The following is a 20,227-nucleotide window of genomic DNA, read 5'->3' as shown; positions in this document are numbered from 1 at the left end:
CATTTCTGCATGGAGTCCTGGTGTCACAGCGCTGATAACATCTAAAGCAGATAATGCACCTCAGATTAGGCCTCTGGGGAGGTCATTTTTGTCCACAATGGCTGCAGTGAGCTGTGAGGTAATGCAGACTCCTTTCTCCCCTCACTGGATAACCACACATAGAGGTGCGGCATTAGTGTCCCGGACTTGCAATGACCTTTAGGGAATTAGTCTATAAAAGTGTAGTGGGCAGAAAATGGGTTCATTTCTCTATAAATTGGTGTTATATTAACTATATATTATATATGAAAAATTCTGTAAGGGGAGATGCACTAAGTCTTGTGGAGAGTGATAAAGTACCAACCAATCAGCTCCTAACTGTCAGTTTACAGGCTGTGTTTGAAAAAATGACAGTAATGCTGGGTACACACTTAACGATGTGTACCCAGCCGATGTCGTGACGGCGAGACCCGGCTGGGTTGCCGGCATCGGCAAGTGTGTTTATAAACTAAAGATAAGAAAGTGTACTCCAAAATGGAAACATAGTAAACTGATATTATAAAGTACTTTTTAGTCTCAAAACAACAATATTTTACCTGACAAAAAAAATACTTGAGATAGATATATATATATATATATATATATATATATATATATATATAAAAAAATATATATATATTTGAAGTATTATTGCTATTTTTATGTAAAAGTCGAAAGGAGGGTTGCGTAGCATTGCACTTAGGGGTAAGAAAATACTACAAATTACAACGTGCAAACTTGTTATGGACAAATAACTTTTCAAACTACCGTTTACTTTTTATTTAAAAAAAAACCCAAAACACATTTTGCAAAGTTTTCCCTCTCAAATTAATATTTTGAGTTATTTTTTTGAACTGCAATAAAATAATTTAACGTTATCATTTATTTATTATCAGTTATTTTTATAGCGCACACATATTCCGCAGAGAATATTTCAGTCGGTCACATCAGTCCCTGCCCCAGTGGAGCTTACAATCTATATTCCCACACGTACTAGGGTTATTTTATTGGCTGCAGCCACTTAGCCGCCAGTAACGTTTTTTGTAGTGTGGGAGGAAACCAGAGTAAAAGCACGCACATACAAACTCCACACAGATCAGCCATGACCGGGAATTGATCTCAGGCCCTGATTCAGGGCCGGACGCTCTGACAGAACGCTCGCTCTGAATCAGGGCCGTCCCTCCTACCTTTTGGAGCGGCCTCCTGGCCGCTCGCATAGCTGTGGGTGACCACCCACAGCTATAGCGAGCGGCCAAAATGATGGTCGCGATGGTCAAGACCATCGCGACCATCGGGCTTGCGACGAGACCCAAAAGCAAAAGCCCCACTGACACTAGTGATGTCAGTGGGGCCGGCCCCAGACGGTAGGCGTTCCCTGGGAACGCCTCCGTCTGGGCAGCCACGCCCCCAGCACGCCCACCAAAGGGGGTGTGCTGTCAATCACCATCGACAGCACGCCCCCTTTGCTGTGAGACCCATCCGTCGTTATTCGGGTCTCGCGCATGCGCACGACGGAGCCGCCTCCGTCGTGCGCATGCGCACTTGGGCAACATCGACCCACTTGCGAGCACTCAGCGCTCACGAGCTGGTCTTAATTAGGCCCTCAGTACTTTAGTGCTGTGAGGTAGTAATGCCAACCACAATGCCATTACCTAATTCTCCTCTTAATTAAAAATATTCTTCTGCATATTACAACCTAGTGGAGTAACTCCAGATAATAAAAATAGCGCTTCTGCCTGACATTGCAATTTGGCCGACGTGTTGGCCTTCCTTAGCAACAGCGGCATGGAAACAGCGCAGTATTACTACAGAGCAAATACACAGTGCTACGTCTCTTGTATTTTGATTTATTGGAGAAGTGAGCCGATTTGTATCGATGAGGTCACAGTGGGGGCTTATTATTCTCCGATTACCTGGAGGATGATTCAGCTACACGCGAGGATTCTATCGGATTTTGCAGCCGTCGCTGTACGGAAATCTCGCGCATTTTTGCTCTCACCTCTTTGGGGTGCTAACCGAAATAAACGAGATTCCCCGTCTGAAAATCCCGCAGTGCATTATCGGCAAATTGATTCAGCCCCCTTGGTGAATATCTTGGAGAGCCCCTCCTTACAGGACCAACGCTGCCCTTTGGCGGGCACTTCCTACAAAGCACTTTACAAACATTGGTGCCTAATTCAGGGATGTACACAAACCCGATGGTTTACTTACACCCGCAATGGCGTGACCTCTCACATTCGCAGATGCTGACCGGCGCGTCTGCAGATCTCTGTCTGTTAGATACCTCGCAGTGCCCTGGACGCTGCAGCCTGATTGAGAGGCTGCGGCCATTTGCTGGCAGAAAGAGGGCGGCTAAAGGCAACTTTGTAGCGTTCCAGACGCAGGAATTCACCGGGCCCTCCTGAGTAATGATGACAAATGTTCACGCAGATGTTCTGATGCGGAGTCTTCGGACGCAGTATCGGACCAGAGAAGCTGGCAGGGGGCGTCTTATTCACACGCGATGCCTCCTTCTGCATTTGCATGTTATGACGCAGGGGCTTGTGATAAATTAGCGTGTTATGTGTGATAAGCGTACATCTCTCAATCGGGCCCATTTTACAAATAGAATATGGGTATAGTGAAAATGGGAAACCCAAACTGCCAGAATTGTGCGAATAAAGAGGGTCCCTATCCTGAAGAGCTTACAGTCTAAAACGTTATTAGCAGGCTTTCTTGAGTTTAAAGAGAATTCCCGTGAGCCCTGCTCCATTCATGTGTATCGCGCAGTTACAATTTCTTGCGCTTTCAGTTACTCGAAGTAGACGCCATGGATTTTCGTGACTTTCCCTTGAGATGAAGGTTAGCGCCTCCACCCCTGCAATAAGTTTCCCTCCTGTGTGGTGGATGGCTTATACTAGATACACAAACCAGTCTGGCAAGGGCAGCCCGATTGTATAATGCACAGTGGAATGTTAGCAAACTTTGCTCCGGATAAGAACTCATTAACCCATTCTCAGACAGGTACAGTACATAGCGGGTGAGTGGAGGTAACACCTCAGATTTGTGTATCGTTCTGCTCTCAACAGATATGTGTTGTTCCTGCTTGCCATGTACTTTCTCAGTCACACTCCGCTCCCCCTCTCCGTCCTCTCCCCTCAGGACAATACAGGGAATGGTTGACCACCCAGGATTTTGCTGACCCTCTGGGGCATTGTTGAAGTTGCAGAGTTAACCCTTTCCGATGCCATGCCCTATGTTATCAGTAATACACGGTCTTAGACAGACGTGAAGGATTAAATCCCCGCTGTAAAGTGTGGCATAATATATTTTTCAGTTTTAGGGGTTAATAAAATAGACGGTCAGCTGGTACAGAGTCGCAGAGTATGGCGAAATTGACGCAAAGGGCAATGTTTTTTCTTCTGCGCATGTGTCTGAGTTGCACCGCGCGTGCGTCACAATTTTGTCCGTACAGAGTGGCGATCAAATTTAGAGACGCGGTAGCAGAAATGCGAGGGGCGTTCCTGGCCGCTGATGGGGAGGTAACTGGGGTGGCTAAAAAGATGCACAAAAATGTTTTGTCTTATAGGAGTGTCGCGGGGACGTCACTGAACCGCTCACGTAGGGTGGCCATACTCAAACGCGACAGTGGCAAAAGTCAGCGTTGACTTAATCAGGCTCATAATCCGGGGGGGTCGCTGACATAGCAACCATTTTGCTTCTGTTAGTTTTTTTTTCTCCCACCATTTGTAAAGTATAAAGGTGCATACACACGTAACGATTTTTTGAACGATTTGTCGTTAACGTTATCGTTCAATAGTTACAAAAAATCTATCAGTTATAACGATGAATGATAATCGTTCGAGCGTGCTCCCGTTGGTAGTTTGTAGTTATCATTCATCGTCCATTTCAGACTGTCCAACATAACGATTTTCATTAAGGGAAGGAACATTTTTCGTTCATCGTTGTAAAAATCGTTCATTACACTTCAAATAATCGTTCACTTTTTCAAGGGAAAATCTGACAGAAAATCGTTGGTTACAAAATCGTTACGTGTGTCTGCACCTTTAGAATAAAAATAAGGAGTATAGTTTAGTTATGAAAAGAAAGTGATGGTTAATTAAGTGGGCACTAGGGACCTCATTCAGAGTCGGTCGAAGCGGCCGCACGGTCGTACACCACCGATGTTCGCTATACTGTGCATGCGTAAAGTTCGCAGTGCGCGTGCGCAAACTAGCCGCTACGATCGGAAATTTCTCTCTCCTTGAACACAGCCAGGTCGGTAGTTTGAGTGACAGATGGAGGCGTTTGTGGGTGGTAACAGGGGAAGGTGCTTGGAAACGGGGGAGTGGAGATCCGAACGCAGGCGTGCCTAATTATGCGAACGGCGTTTTATGGGAGTGCATACAGATTATGGGAGTGCATAATTAACAAAGTAGCGTCATGGCACATGTGACATGGGAGGTTTTTACACTGACACGATCGTAGAGCTTAAGAGAGGGTATGGTCAACCTTAAGCTCTACGACCAGTTCTGATGGTTCCCGATGGTCTCGATTAATCCTTATATGCCCGGAGATGCGTACGAGAAGGGGGCGTATTTTTTTGTCTTCCGGCCCCTTCCTCCCGTTGGTCGTCCAGCTACCGATCCGAACTTAGGGACGCAACTTGCGAGGGAATCATTTGCATATCCGGCCCCTTTTCCCATACGACCGAGCGGCCGCTTCGACCGACTCTGAATGAGGTCCTATGTCCTTGTCCATTCCATGCTTTCTCTTCTGGCCATTCACTTTGCATTTTGTTAAGTGATAAAGTCAAAATTATTAACACTTCTATTTTTGAAAGCAGCGTTTTTTCCAGCACCTGCCTAAAACTTTTGCACAGTGCTGTATATTAATAATGTGGTATTTTGTACCTGTATCTATGATCTATCCTACTAGACTCCGTAACCAGCTTCCTCAGCCAACTTCTTATCTCTTGAACTGATGTAGAATTCCTTAAGCGCTTTATTTTAAGCCAAGGGACAAAAAGCAAAGGGCCTGATTCAGAGCCACTCGTAAGCGTTCGCTCCGAGCGATGTTTGCCCAACTGCGCATGCGTACGGATCGTAATACGCATGCGCGAACCAGTCAGTGCGGCTGAAATTCGTTTGTTCGCTAAATAGCGAATGCCTGCTATTTTGAGTGACAGGAGGAGGCGTATGTGGGTGGTAACAGGGGAAGGTGCTTGATAACAGGGAGTGGAGATCCGAACGCAGGCGTGCTTAAAGGTCAAAACGGGCGTTTTATGGGTGTGCATAATTAAAACAGCAGCGTCATTGATCACGTCACTGGGTTATTTTATAGTCAGAACTGCTCGCAAGATTGTGGTAGCAAAAACCAACCACAAGACTAGCGAGCAGTTCATACGCTGGTCGATGTACTCGATTAATCTAATAAATAGCGGACATGACGTAGGATGCGAGCGGCCAGGGGGCGTATTTTTCCAAAAAACGACCGCAAGTTTTGTTCGCTCGTTCAGACCTAGAGGCGTGAACAGACCGCAAAGAGCGAACGGTTCATTTGAATAGCCACCCCTATTTTCTGTACGAGCGAGCGCTAATTGCGTCCGGCTCTGAATCAGGCCCAAAGTTTGTTCTCCTTTTGTCACAGAGTAGATGGATCTACTAGTATTTATGTTGTTTATTTATCCCATTGGCAGAAATAGTACACAACATAAATTCATTCAGGTTAACGTAGCCTCGGGTTCGGGCACTGTGCCCCTACTGTTGGACTTGGAAACTTGATTTTATAGTGCAGGTTTTAAATATGGAACCCGCTAGCCGATGTGCATTGGGTGTCTATGTGCAGACAATGCCATTCTGTCTAATACGGTGATCCTAGGAACCTGGGGTCTCCTTGTTGTCGCAGCGTTTAAGAAACCAGCAGCGAAACAAAGCCATGACCTTATACTAGCCAAGTGGTTCTTGGCCTCATGAATGTGGTGTGCAATCTATGACTGTGATTCGGCTTTGCCATCAATTATTTGGTTCTCAAGGTATGGCCAGCAAGGACCATCATGAGAATGCAGGCAATCCATTAAACTTGAGCTAGTGACCTCACTGAGGCACGAGGCACGAAGGGGACCTGTACACTTTCCTGACTCAAAGTCTTGTATGAATCCCAAATTTTGGGATATTTGCAAAATGACAACATTAACCCCTTAGTGACCAGGGTACTTTCTGCCTTTGTGACCAGGGGATTCTCTCTCTTGAGGGTGGGAGTCCGCGGCCGATGCTGACGGCTGTCAGGTGAGCAGCCACGTGTAGCCTTCACGCCGACCGACGCCATGCCTATGCGTCGTGTTTTAAGCATGTGTCCACCAGCAGTAGGAAGACCTGTGGTATTGACACTGTGTAATAAATCATAATTGGCTTGGCTTGGTACCCTGTTGTACAGCAGCAATTAGCAAAGAGGTGATCATGAGGACCCATTGGTAAAGCACCCCTTTCTAACCAATTAATAAATGTATACAGGTGTTGGGTTACTAGGAAGCATGTGGATGGTGCATTAGGGGATGTAGTCCGGAAGCCGACGGTCTAAATGCCGAGCCGGCTTCCAGACACTGTAATCCCAACTAGGGACGAATGACAGGCGTCTAAATCTAGACGCTTGTCATTTGACCCACGTCTGGAGATCGGCGCCCGGCACCCCCGTTTAGGTTTAGGGCTCCCGGGGGGGACTTAGGGTTATGCACCCCCCGGGAGGTTAGGCTAGGGGGAGGGTTAGGCACCCCCCCCCGGGGGACTTAGGTTTAGGCAGCGGGGATGGGGGGGTTAGGTTTAGGCACAGGGGGGGGAGGTTAGGGTTAGGCACCCTAAAGGAGGGTTAGGGTAAGGGGGGAAAAAATAGGTTAGTTTATACTTACCTAGGGACGATCGGGATTTCCTCCTATGACGGCCAGCCGCTGTCGGCGGTAATACATATCACATCCTGCACTAGAATGACCATTGCTACCGATAGCCTGGTGTAATTAGGACCTTTACTTGTGGCCCTGTTGCACACAGTTCTTAATAAATTAAACCCGAAGCATGTGTTGTGTTCCAGTCTGACCACCTGGATTTAAGGTTCTAGGGCCTGAATCAGCTAATTCCATCGCAGCTGCGATTTCGCACTGAACACAACTGCGAAAATATACTAATGCTTGGCAAAGCTCAGCCGACATAAAGACAACCCACTGCTGCCTTCTCATATCCGTCCAATGCCGCACTCCTGCATAAACATCGGTCCCATCGACGCACATCAAGCAGTCACGCAGCATGTACGGCAAGTCTGATCAACCGCAAACATGGCCGCTCCCCTCGCACGCAGAGAGCGCTCATGCTGCGAATGCAATAGCAATGGCTAATTTTTGCACACCCCTAACGTCATGTAAATGGTCAGACACGCCTACGTTTACCTAACCAACCCCCCACCGTTACCTCCCCCAAACTCTGACCACATGACACTCTTACGAATGGGTCCTCTGTGTGTGTACGCAATCGCGAGGCACGTGCGGCGAGAATTACGCATGTGAAACGGCAAATCGCTCGTTCTGCCTAAATATCGGGATTGCGGCCGCTGCTGAATCGAGCCCTTTTTTATTTTTTTAATTTATGATCTGTGCAAATGACAAGTGACATAACAGAAGATGTCATGCTGGTTAGTGTAGTGCCTGGGGCTGTGCACTTGTGTCCTGCATGTAGTGCAGACATTCCTTTCCTCCAGTCTCCCCCCAGGAGTGTCTCCTCCCTGCCTGCCCGGACTGCCGTCCCATGTGCATCTCATTTCCTGCAGACCCTGGAATGACGGAGCGTGTGCGGAGACTTGGCTCGCATTCTGGGATGAAATGCTGCGATGGGCTGTTTATGATGGGATTAAGGACCCTGTTTCCTTTAATTTGAAGAAACAAATGGAGTCTCTCTCTGTCAGTGAAATCTTCTCCCATAATGTGAGATGTTGTAGGTAGAGTCTCAGACTGTCCCATCTCTGAGACGCTGGGAACCTCGCAGATCATATTTGCCCCATCCAGTGATTCCGAGGTACAGAGCAGCTATCCAAGAGTCTAGAACTGATCATTTTGGAAACTGAACTAAAAGCATGAAAGGCTCTGCTCAATATAGTTATTTATATTCCTTTAGGCGACTGGATAAAGCCGCATACGCACTACACGATGCGTGTATGCAGCGATATCGGCTGGGGTGCCGACATCGGCAAGTGTGTATACCAGCGATGGGACGGAACCATGCTCCATTCAGCAACATGGCATCGCTCACGATAGCCCCAGATTCGGCGGCATGTACAACCGACTTGGGTTATTGTAAACGACCAGCGGGATCGCGCCTCACTGGTCATTTTTCGCATAAACACTAGCCGATATATTTAACGATATTGTTCAAAATATCGTCTAGTGCATATGCGGCTTAAGACTAAGGGCCTGATACTTAGCCCTAATGCGGTCACAATTCCGGACGCCTACAGCGACCATAAGTCCTAAGCGGACGATCTCCTGTAGCAAGGGCAGCCATTACTACTACTAGCGGCACTTACACCTTACACATACTAGCACCTAGCGTGGGTTAAGTGTAAGTGCCGTTACTAGTGGTGACGGCTGATCTTGCTACTGTAGAGCGTCCGCTTAGGACTAATGGTCGCTGTAGACTTCCGGAATTGCGACCGCATTACATGAACGCATCTCATGATTTTTAGTAAAGTGCGCATGCATTGCAGACGACATGGGCATCTTAATGAAGGTACGAGCGGTTCCGAGGCAGACGCACCTCATTCTCTTCCGGGATAGATGCCTTGGTGTAGCATTGGAACAAATGCTCAGCCAAGTATAGGGACTATGTGGAAATATAATCTGTACCAAGGCCGTACTATTCGTTATACATATATGTACGAGTCATATAAATTTACGCAATATGAGGTCTTGTTACCTTATTTATTGAACCACCATCGTATATGGCGCCACAAGGGGTCCTCAGCGCCTTACAGAGTACATAAACAGGAACAGTACGAACAAAACAATAATAAAGTGAATTATGCTGGGCACACACTGGCCGATATATCGTCACGGACATGACCAGTGTGTACTTTGTGTGACCGACCTGCAGCATGTCGGTCATATTGTGCACATCTGCCTGTGTGCATGGACGACTGACCGACCCATGTGCCGACCTTGACGTCACTACTGGTTCCTGTGGCCAGACATATTGGTTGGTCAGTCGGTAAGTGTGCATACACACCAATACGGTCTGTCGGCCATGAGTGTACTCGGCATCACAGTACAAAACATTGCAGGACATGAAGAAGGTTTATAAAGCAGCGCGGTGGCAGTACCCAAAGGATTGGCGCATGGGTGTTTCAAGAGAGAAGGGGGTCCGTCTGCTTTCTCTGTCCGGGGCCCCCTCCCCTCTCGCTGGCGGCTGGCAACTCACTGAGCACAGCGCCGCATCGGTAGACTCTGGGCACTAGAGTGTGCCAAGAGTCTACAGTGCCTGCGCAGGCCACCGGGAAATTGTTGCTGCGGCCATTTTCCTGGTGTTTTCCCTACTGTGCATGCGCAAAACGCCTGGAAAATGGCCACGTCTGCGCTGATACCGGCGCGGACGTGGGACTTTGGCAGCGGAGTGGTAAGTATTAAAAATATGGGTGTGCGGTGTGGGGCCCCCTGGACCCAGGAGCCCGTGTGCACAGCACAACCTGCACCCATTATAGAAATGCCCCTGGTTTGGTGCCTTTGTAGGCAGTGGGGAGGAGATGATGGTATAATGAAGGATGGAAAAGAACATGAGGGTAGAGGTCCTCGACCCAAGAACTTACAATCTAAGGGGGAGTGGGAGACATAACGGGGTGACATGGAGGGGGGGGTGACAGTAATGTTTTGTAGAGATGGGGAGTGTGAGAGAGTTCCAGCGGTAGGGAGCAGCGCAGGCATAATATTGAAGGCTGGATGGGTAGAAGTATTTAAAGGCAGCGTTCATTTGTGGAGCAAAGTGGGCAGGCGGAGCTGTGATGGGAGGTGAGGTCAGAGGTCGTAGAGGTTTGGGTGAAGGCTTTGTAAGCGAGTGCGTGGAGTTTAAATTGTATCCTGAAGAGTTAGAGATGCCATGCAAAATATAGCAATACGGATCGTCATAATCTGTAAGTGCACAAACTATTAGTACTGAAAGTAATGGTTTTATGAGGTCCTAGAGCAGGGATGGGGAACCTCAGACCCGGGGGCCGTATAAGGCCCCCGGCATCATTTGGTCTGGCCCTCAGAGCTTTTTTCTGCTAGCCTCATTTGGCTAGCAGGGTGCCTAGAATGTCACCCTGCAGCCAGAATCTATGCAGCAGAGCCGCCTGGAATGTCCGTAGGGTCCTTCAGACTGTCACACCGCTGCCCTTATAGCTCCCCGGAGCATCCTCAGGTTGCTCCAGGCATTGCTGTAATCACCGGTGAATGTAGCCCCGCCCCCGTGTGACATCACACAGAGGGGGTGTGGCCTGCACCAGGCCCGCAAATAATGTTATATATATATCAAAATGGCCCTCGGCAGAAAAAAGGTTCCCCCACCCTTGTCCTAGAGGGTACAAATTTATAGGTAGAGAAACTCAGATTACATTATTATTATTATTATTATTATTATTTATTATATAGTGCTAGCAGACTCCGCAATGCTTTACAATTGGGAATAAATACAGTAATAAACCAAGCCTAGTTCAGCACAGATGGCGTAGTGGTTAACATTATTGCATCACAGCACTGAGGTAGTGAATTCAATTGCCGGTCATGGTTAATCTGTGTAGTGTTTGTGTGTTCTCCCACGTGTTTCCAAAAACATACTTGTAGGTTAATTGGCTACTGATGAAGAAAGAAAAAAAAAATAACCCTAATGTGTAAGTGTGTGTCCATGTGATAGAGAATATAGGGCCTGATTCAGAGCCGGTCGCTATTTGCGCTCGCTCGTCCAGAAAATAGGGGTGGCTATTCAAATGAACCGTTCGCTGTTTGCGGTCTGTTCACGCCTCTAGGTCTGAACGAGCGTACAAAACTTGCGGTTGTTTTTTAGGAAACTACGCCCCCTGGCCGCTCGCATCCTACGTCATGTCCGCTATTTATTAGATTAATCGAGTACATCGAACAGGGTATGAACTGCTCGCTATTCTTGTGGTTGGTTTTTGCTACCACAATTTTGCGAGCAGTTCTGGCTATAAAATAACCCAGTGACGTGGTCAATGACGCTGCTGTATTAAATATGCACACCCATAAAACGCCCGTTTTGACCTTTAAGCACGCCTGCGATGGGATCTCCACTCCCCGTTTTCAAGCACCTTCCCCTGTTACCACCCACATACGCCTCTTTCTGTCACTCAAATTAACAGGCATTCGCTATTTTGCGAGCACATGAATTTCGGCCGCACTGACTGGTTTGCGCGTATAACGATCCGTACGCATGCGCAGTTGGGCAAACATCGCTCAGAGCGAACGAGCTGCCGCTTACGAGTGGCTCTGAATCAGGCCCATAGATTGTAAGCTCCGCTGACAGAGATACTTTCCGTACAGTGTTGTGGAATAGGTGTGCGCTGTATAAATAACTGTTTATAAATGAAGATCGGGGGGGTTTATTTACTAAGCATCAGGTTCTAAAACCCGGAGCCTGCAATCGTCCGAAATTTAAAAGGGCAATGCTTTTGCTAGCCGTGTTTTGCTAATAAAATCATTGCTCTTTTAAATTTCAGTCATAAACACAATCGGAAGCGCTGGGTTTTAGAACACGACGCTTAGTAAATGAACCCCAGGGTTTTAACAGACAGGGAAAGATTTAAGAAGGGTTCTTGTTGGCTAAAAAGCATCTATATTAAAACTCTACTGATTTTTATGCTTTGTCTCGAAGCTTTTCTGCAATTTAAAGTACAAGAAAACTATATTGTAATTAACCGATGTAACATTTCTGGGAAACAGGACCCAGTAAAGAGGCACGAGGCTGCATTTGGCCCCCTATAAAGCAGTCTGACAGGTCTGCGTTAGAACAGCTATAGGTGCTTGATAAAAAGGATGTTTCTAGTTAATATGTCCATTAGTGACAGACACTTGTTTCAAAGACATGTTACAAGCCCCCGATTAGCAAATGTCTCTTCTCGTCTGGAGTCTGAGACTCCCTGGTTTTCCCACTGACTCTCCTCTCCCCCCCCCCCTGAAAGACTGGGGCTTAATAAATTGTTGCCAATTACAGGAGACGTGATTTCCCTTATGCTGTTACACCTGTCAGTTCCCGGTCACAGTTTGGCTACAATATGTTACCCATATTATTCAAGGGAAGCTCGGCCACCAAAATGCCCAAATGCTTCTGACTGATACAATTTGTCACTAACTTGTTAATTCACTGTGAAGCATTTGCAAGAAGCGGACAGAGCATTAGGTGCTCTGTAATTAACTTCATTGCCTGGGAGTGCTAGAAACTATCAGATCATTACCGGGACTTAATAAGTGTATGGCAGATGGTTCGTGGGCTCAATATTTAGCTATCGATTCAGTAATGACCAGTGGAATCATTAGCGTGTTGCTATACATGGCATTCGCTGGCCGGTGAGCGCAACCTTTGTGCGCCGTAAAACCGTAATGTCCGGTAACGGGAACTCGTGGTCAGTTCTCCGTTATAAATAGTGGATGGAGCAAGAGTGGATCAAACCTGCATTCATGATCGGCCTGGAGTATACAAATTTACCCCAGCATAGGGCAATGCACGTATGGTAAATGTAAAACAAAATATGGCTACGTGCCCTGAGAACACTTCCTATTTCTGCTTCATCACGGCTAAACGGAACGCTCCATACGGGTTCGGTATGTTGTGTCGACAGTCATTATATAGACACCATAATGTCGACAGGTATAAAATATCAACAGATAAAATATTGACATGTTTGATAGTTCATGTCTTTGTTGACTGTGTCGACATTTTAACCATTGTCAAAATTATGGCATTAGACATGATGGTGTTGATCTTTTGGCTGTTGACATTGTGACATGATAACTATATACTGACACTCGCTCCCATGTCCTATACCCTGCACACACTGACACTCACTCCCGTGTCCTATATATTCCTCACACACTGACACTCACTTCCGTGTCCTATATATTCCTCACACACTGACACTCACTTCCGTGTCCTATATATTCCTCACACACTGACACTCACTTCCGTGTCCTATATATTCCTCACACACTGACACTCACTCCTGTGTCCTATACTCTGCACTTACTGACACTCACTCCCGTGTCCTATACTCTGCACACACTGACACTCACTCCTGTGTCCTATACTCTGCACACACTGACACTCACTCCCGTGTCCTATACTCTGCACACACTGCCACTCACTCCCGTGTCCTATATGCTGCACTTACTGACACTCACTCCCGTGTCCTATACTCTGCACACACTGCCACTCCCGTGTCCTATATGCTGCACTTACTGACACTCACTCCCGTGTCCTATACTCTGCACATACTGACACTCACTCCCGTGTCCTATACTCTGCACACACTGCCACTCACTCCCGTGTCCTATACTCTGCACACACTGACACTCACTCCCGTGTCCTATACTCTGCACACACTGCCACTCACTCCCGTGTCCTATACTCTGCACACACTGCCACTCACTCCCGTGTCCTATACTCTGCACACACTGCCACTCACTCCCGTGTCCTATACTCTGCACACACTGCCACTCACTCCCGTGTCCTATACTCTGCACACACTGCCACTCACTCCCGTGTCCTATACTCTGCACACACTGCCACTCACTCCCGTGTCCTATACTCTGCACACACTGACACTCACTCCCGTGTCCTATACTCTGCACACACTGACACTCACTCCCGTGTCCTATACTCTGCACACACTGACACTCACTCCCGTGTCCTATACTCTGCACACACTGACACTCGCTCCCGTGTTCTATACTCTGCACACACTGACACTCGCTCCCGTGTCCTACACTCTGCACACACTGACACTCGCTCCCGTGTCCTACACTCTGCACACACTGACACTCGCAGACATGGGTGCCCTTCCAGTTTGTGAAGGTATCTCCTAGGGCAACTAGTGGGCGCACATCTTAAAGTGTGCTGTGCAATCCATTGGAAGCGCATCGGTGCAAAGCCATGACCTATCTGCGCTGCGTTTCCAGCGCTCTTCCTGTATCAGGCCCTGGGACCCAGTGGATATAGAGCAGTTGTCTGTAGTCCCCATTAAGGTGCCCGATGTGAGAAAAAGCAGAGCAACAGTTACTTCCTAATGAAGGGTAATGAATTTGAATTTCTCACACCCCAGAGACTGTCAGGGGGAGCCGGTCAGTCAGCACTTAACACCTATTCCCTGGGAACCTCTCTCAGCTTCCAAGTCCCTTTTGTTTGTTTGGCCGCTGCCAGAATTACAGTAGCACATTTCAGGGACTTTTGGGCTTCCTTCCCCCTTATTAACTCATTCGCAGCAGAGGGAGAAATCTGTGCATCTTTTGTTACAATGTAATGCGGTGTAGTTTGGGTATACTCGTACCTTCTGACCCCCGATAACCCCCACCATGTCCTGGTGCCACAGACACAGAGTCGAGAAGGGGATGAGGCGAATAAATGTGTTTTTACAGGGACCACACATCGCCTCCTCGATTGAGATAAAGAGATGCAGAGGGTGCTGCAACTTTATACAACTTTCTTTATTTGCTCTTGTGGTTCTTAAACAGTGTCTGAGCCTTTTACTTAAGCACAACAGAAGGTCCCGGAGACAAATAGTCGTCTTGTTATTTGGCCATGGAATGCAGAAGTTTATTCTCCATGTAAAGCTATGGAATACTGACTTATGTGATGTTAAGGTTCTACGAGGCGGCTCTCGATTCTCATCGGTCATGTGTTGGGCTTTAGGGAGGGTATCTGCAATTAAAAAAGTCAAAGGTTTCTCTTTGTTCAATATTGGGCTCTAAAAGGACCTGTAATACAGAAGTCCGTGGCTCTTCTCTATGTATTGTGGGGCTGTAGAGACAACTAGAATGCACAAGTCAGCTTCTTCCCTCTACATGATATGGGAATCTAAAGGGATCTGGAGCATAGAAGACCGTGGGTCCCCTCTGTGTGATAAAAGGCTCTAGAAGGACCTGGAACATGGAAGTCAATGGTTTTCCTTCTATGTGATATGGGAATCTAGAGGGACCTGGAACAGTAGTTCTCCTCTACGTGATATGGGGTTCTAGGGGGTCAGTGGTTCTCCTCTGTGTGATATGGGGTTCTAGGAGTATCGGAAACACAGAGGTCCGGGATCCCTTCTAAGCAATGTGGGGCTGTAGAGGGATCTGGAACATAGAAGTCAATGGTTCTGCTATATTTGATATGGGATTCTAAAGGGATTTGCAACATAGAAATCAGTGGTTCCCCTCTATGTGATGTAGTACTCTAGGGGGATCTGGAACATAGAGGTCAGTGGTTCCCCTCTATGCAATGTGGTACTCTAGAGGGATCTGAAACATAGAAGTTAATGGTTCCTCTCTATGTGGTGTCTGGAATACATAAATCTTTGGTTCACCTATATGCAATATAGGACATTAGAAGAATCTAGAATGCAGGAGCCAGTGGCTTCCCTCTATGAGATATGGGATTGTAGAATGACCTGGAACGCAGAAGTTCTTGGTTCCCCTATATCTGTCATGGGACTCTAGGAGGATTTAAAATACAGAAGTCCGTGGTTCTCATGTTTGTGATATGGGGTCCTACAGGGTTCTGAAACACAAGTCATGTTGGGATCTAGTGCTATAGGGATAACAGTAAATGGTAGTCCCTACTATGTAACCGTGCCACTGGGACTCGATGGAGTGCAAAAGTCATCTTCTACTGGTGTAATGTGGGTTCTAGAGTAGTGATGGACAGGCTCCTTTCTTAGCGATTTGTGTTTCTCAAACAGAACTGAGAGGTCCCCTTTGGTGGTCTCCGATTCTAGGGTGCTATAGAATGTAGGAGTCCGACTTCCCTGGAATACGGGTTGGAAATGAAGGGATTAATACAGGAATACAGAAGTCTACAGACCAAAAGAAGTGCAGAGAGCGGAAGGAGTTTTTACAAGTGAATTTTTTTTTGCTAATGCCTCTAAAATAAGAGCCATCTATTTTGCAATGCACATGAAACCATCAACTGGGAACCATTGATGGTTTGCGCCCGTCAATGGACATCCATGCAAAGGTGAGGGTTTAAGCGTGCAAATGGAGGGTGGGGTTTAAGCGTGCAAATGGAGGGTGGGGCTAAGCTCCGTTCCCAGCGGCAAAGGAAAAAAAAAAACTAATTACTGCCTCAAAAGCCATAATTGACTGAGAACCATCAGAACTCTGCCATCGATATGGCAAGGCCATCGGTGGCAAGCCGTTGATGGACTTTAAACATAGATGGCCATCCCTGCTTCACAATGCGGTCCTGAGAGGCCACTGTGTCCTTCTGCTCATAAAACGTTATTCCACTGCTCATATGCATTTGTCTATTACACACTAGTTTCCTGTATTTATTTTTATGAGTGAAGCTGTCTGAGATTCTGAGTAGCTGGATGCCCCATAAATCTACTTACTGCCTGCAACCAGCCATTATCATACCTGGGGGTATATATACTAAAGTGTGGGTTTTTTTAGAAATGGAGATGTTGCCGATAGCAACCAATCCTACCTATTGTCTTCTAGAAGGTGCTAGATAAATTCTAAGTAGAATCTGATTGGTTGCTATATGCAACATCTCCACTTCTAAAAACCTGCCCTTTAGTAAATACACCCCCTGGAGTTATGTCATCGGATCTGTTCATCGTGAGTTGCGGACAGTTGTCTTTGCTGGCCTTGGAATTGCTAATGAGAGAGGCACACCTCCAGGTCTCAGCATTCCTCCATGTCACTCACACCCTCTCCTGCCGGCGGAGCCCCCTTACCCTCCTGTTCCTCCTTCCTCCCTCCTGTGTACCTGGCGCTGGGGGAACTGGTTTTTCTTCCTCTGCTGTTTTGTTCCTCATTGAGCTAGATACATGGCCGTAGGGCTCCCACTGATTTCCTCTTCTCACGCTTTTGTTTAATACATATAAAGTGTAATGACCGTACCTGCGGCAGTAAACCAGAGAGACAGGTATCACGCCGTAGCGCAGGCGTACAGACGGCGTATCTCTCTGCAACAGCCATTCTGGTACCTAAAGCAGTGTTCACCAAAAAAAAGGCCCCCTAAGGCGCGGTACACATCTGGCCAACCGACCGACCATCCCCACCGTCCAGTTTGGTAAGCATACACACTTGGCTATCAGTGTATCAATGCGTCTGGCCAGACATCACGACTGGGCGGGCAATTTAAATTTGTGATGTTATTGCCAAGCGGTACCTGCGGCCTTCCAAACGGATCGTTCAGTCGCCCGTAGACGTACGATTATATATGCAAGATGCGGGTGTTTGTGGCACTTTGTCGGAGCAGATATAGGGGTTAATGTATCGAGCAGTAACAAGAGTGGAAAAATGGAGAAGTTGTCCCTAGCAACCAATCAGCTTTCAAGTAGCATTTATCGAGGAGTCTATAAAATAATAGGTAGGAGCTGATTGGTTGCTATGGGCAACTTCTCCACTGGTCCATTTCTCTACACCTTACACTGTTTGATACAAACACTCAGAATTAAGGAGATGTAAAATATCCCACTAACACAGGATGTGCGTCATTTGTGACAGATTAGTGTTACATGTTCTCACTGTTGTGTACACATGTTATATGGGAATCGCAGCAGTTTTTATACAACTCAGCCTTGGTTGTTTTATTGTGGATTTTTGGGGGGTAGGGGGGGGGGTTAAAAGGTGTAACCCTAAGGATTTTCTATAAGATTAAATGTATCCCATTGCATCATTTTGTCTGGAATAAGTCTAATGTTTAAGTAAACATAATCCTATCTCTGACTTTCCGGCCGCTATATATATATATATATATATATATATATATATATATATAATCTATTTACCCAAATATATTGCTGAGAATAATCACTGTAATTATACGGAACATGTGTCGCAGTTAGTGCTTGGAGCAATGGTACTTGTTGTGCACCTAAGGATGTTACTGCATATGGCAACCATGTTTGAAAAGTTATCTATAGCCCGAGCTGCAGTTGGGGAGGGGGCTATATTGACAACCCCCTCCTTGCATTCACTTGCAACGAGCAGGAGAGAGTAGAGCAGGGTGCTGGACCACCCAACTAAAGATGGGTACACACTATACAATCCATTACTTGTAATATCGTTCCAACGTGGATGGAAGCGATATGTCCTGCAGATCGCATAGCCTGCCGTGCCTCACATGCATCACATCGTCCCATCAGCTGTGCCGCACCGACTGTACACGTGCTGCAGGCACCGCCAAAACTGGCATCTCAACTCGCTGGACCGGCCCATTTGTGATGTCAGCCCCAGCACATCAAGCGGCAGATTAGTAAGCGCGTATAGCTTGCCAATTGTCCGCTAGAACAGCGGGTCGGTCTGCCAACCGATCCGTCATCCTAGTGCGTACCTAGCATAATGGTAATAATAGATAATGGTAATAATGATAAACTAATTGTTGCTTCTCCAGCCAGAGCCGTAACTAGACTTTTTGGTGCCCTGTGCCAGAGAGAGCATTGGCGCCCCCCTCCCCATTTTTTTATATAGGGACATAAGATAGTGCACCTGAAAAAGGGCCATGGCTTCATGGGGAAGGGCCAGGGAAGAGATAGCAGAGGCCAGGAGATGCTGGGGATAAATAGGGACATAATATAGTGCACCTGAGAGAGGGCCATGGCCTCATGGGGAAGGGCCAGATAAAGGATAGGGGAGGCCAGGTGATGCTGAGGATAAATAGGGACATAATATAGTGCACCTGAGAGAGGGCCATGGACTCATGGGGAAGGGCCAGGAGATGCTGGGGATAAATAGGGACATAATATAGTGCACCTGAGAGAGGGCCATGGCCTCATGGGGAAGGGCCAGGGAAGAGATATTGTTAGGCCAGGAGATGCTGGGGATAAATAGGGACATAATATAGTGCACCTGAGAGAGGGCCATGGCCTCATGGGGAAGGGCCAGATAAAGGATAGGGGAGGCCAGGAGATGCTAGGGATAAATAGGGACATAATATAGTGCACCTGAGACAGGGCCATGGCCTCATGGGGAAGGGCCAGGGAAGAGATAGGGGAGGCCAGGAGATGCTGGGGATAAATAGGGACATAAGATAGTGCACCCGAAAAAGGGCCATGGCCTCATGGGGAAGGGCCAGGGAAGAGATAGGGGAGGCCAGGAGATGCTGGGGATAAATAGGGACATAATATAGTGCACCTGAGAGAGGGCCATGGCCTCATGGGGAAGGGCCAGATAAAGGATAGGGGAGGCCAGGTGATGCTGAGGATAAATAGGGACATAATATAGTGCACCTGAGAGAGGGCCATGGACTCATGGGGAAGGGCCAGGAGATGCTGGGGATAAATAGGGACATAATATAGTGCACCTGAGAGAGGGCCATGGCCTCATGGGGAAGGGCCAGGGAAGAGATATTGTTAGGCCAGGAGATGCTGGGGATAAATAGGGACATAATATAGTGCACCTGAGAGAGGGCCATGGCCTCATGGGGAAGGGCCAGATAAAGGATAGGGGAGGCCAGGAGATGCTAGGGATAAATAGGGACATAATATAGTGCACCTGAGGCAGGGCCATGGCCTCATGGGGAAGGGCCAGGGAAGAGATAGGGGAGGCCAGGAGATGCTGGGGATAAATAGGGACATAAGATAGTGCACCCGAAAAAGGGCCATGGCCTCATGGGGAAGGGCCAGGGAAGAGATAGGGGAGGCCAGGAGATGCTGGGGATAAATAGGGACATAATATAGTGCACCTGAGAGAGGGCCATGGCCTCATGGGGAAGGGCCAGGAGATGCTGGGGATAAATAGGGACATAATATAGTGCACCTGAGAGAGGGCCATGGCCTCATGGGGAAGGGCCAGGGAAGAGATAGGAGAGGCCAGGAGATGCTGGGGATAAATAGGGACATAATATAGTGCACCTGAGAGAGGGCCATGGACTCATGGGGAAGGGCCAGGAGATGCTGGGGATAAATAGGGACATAATATAGTGCACCTGACAGAGGGCCATGGCCTCATGGGGAAGGGCCAGGGAAGAGATAGGGGAGGCCAGGAGATGCTGGGGATTAATAG

General features: G+C 47.5%; 1 protein-coding gene across 1 annotated transcript in view; it reads left to right on the top strand.

The window, feature by feature from the left end:
- Nucleotides 1-20,227, top strand: part of EXD3 (exonuclease 3'-5' domain containing 3) — a 253,305-nt gene that overhangs the window by 213,553 nt on the left and 19,525 nt on the right. The gene's annotated exons all lie outside the window — the stretch shown is intronic.

Source organism: Taudactylus pleione, unplaced genomic scaffold (genome assembly GCF_031769625.1).
Source record: "Taudactylus pleione unplaced genomic scaffold, aTauple2 ptg000897l, whole genome shotgun sequence".
NCBI lineage: Eukaryota > Metazoa > Chordata > Amphibia > Anura > Myobatrachidae > Taudactylus > Taudactylus pleione.
This window is presented reverse-complemented; position numbering and strand designations above follow the sequence as displayed.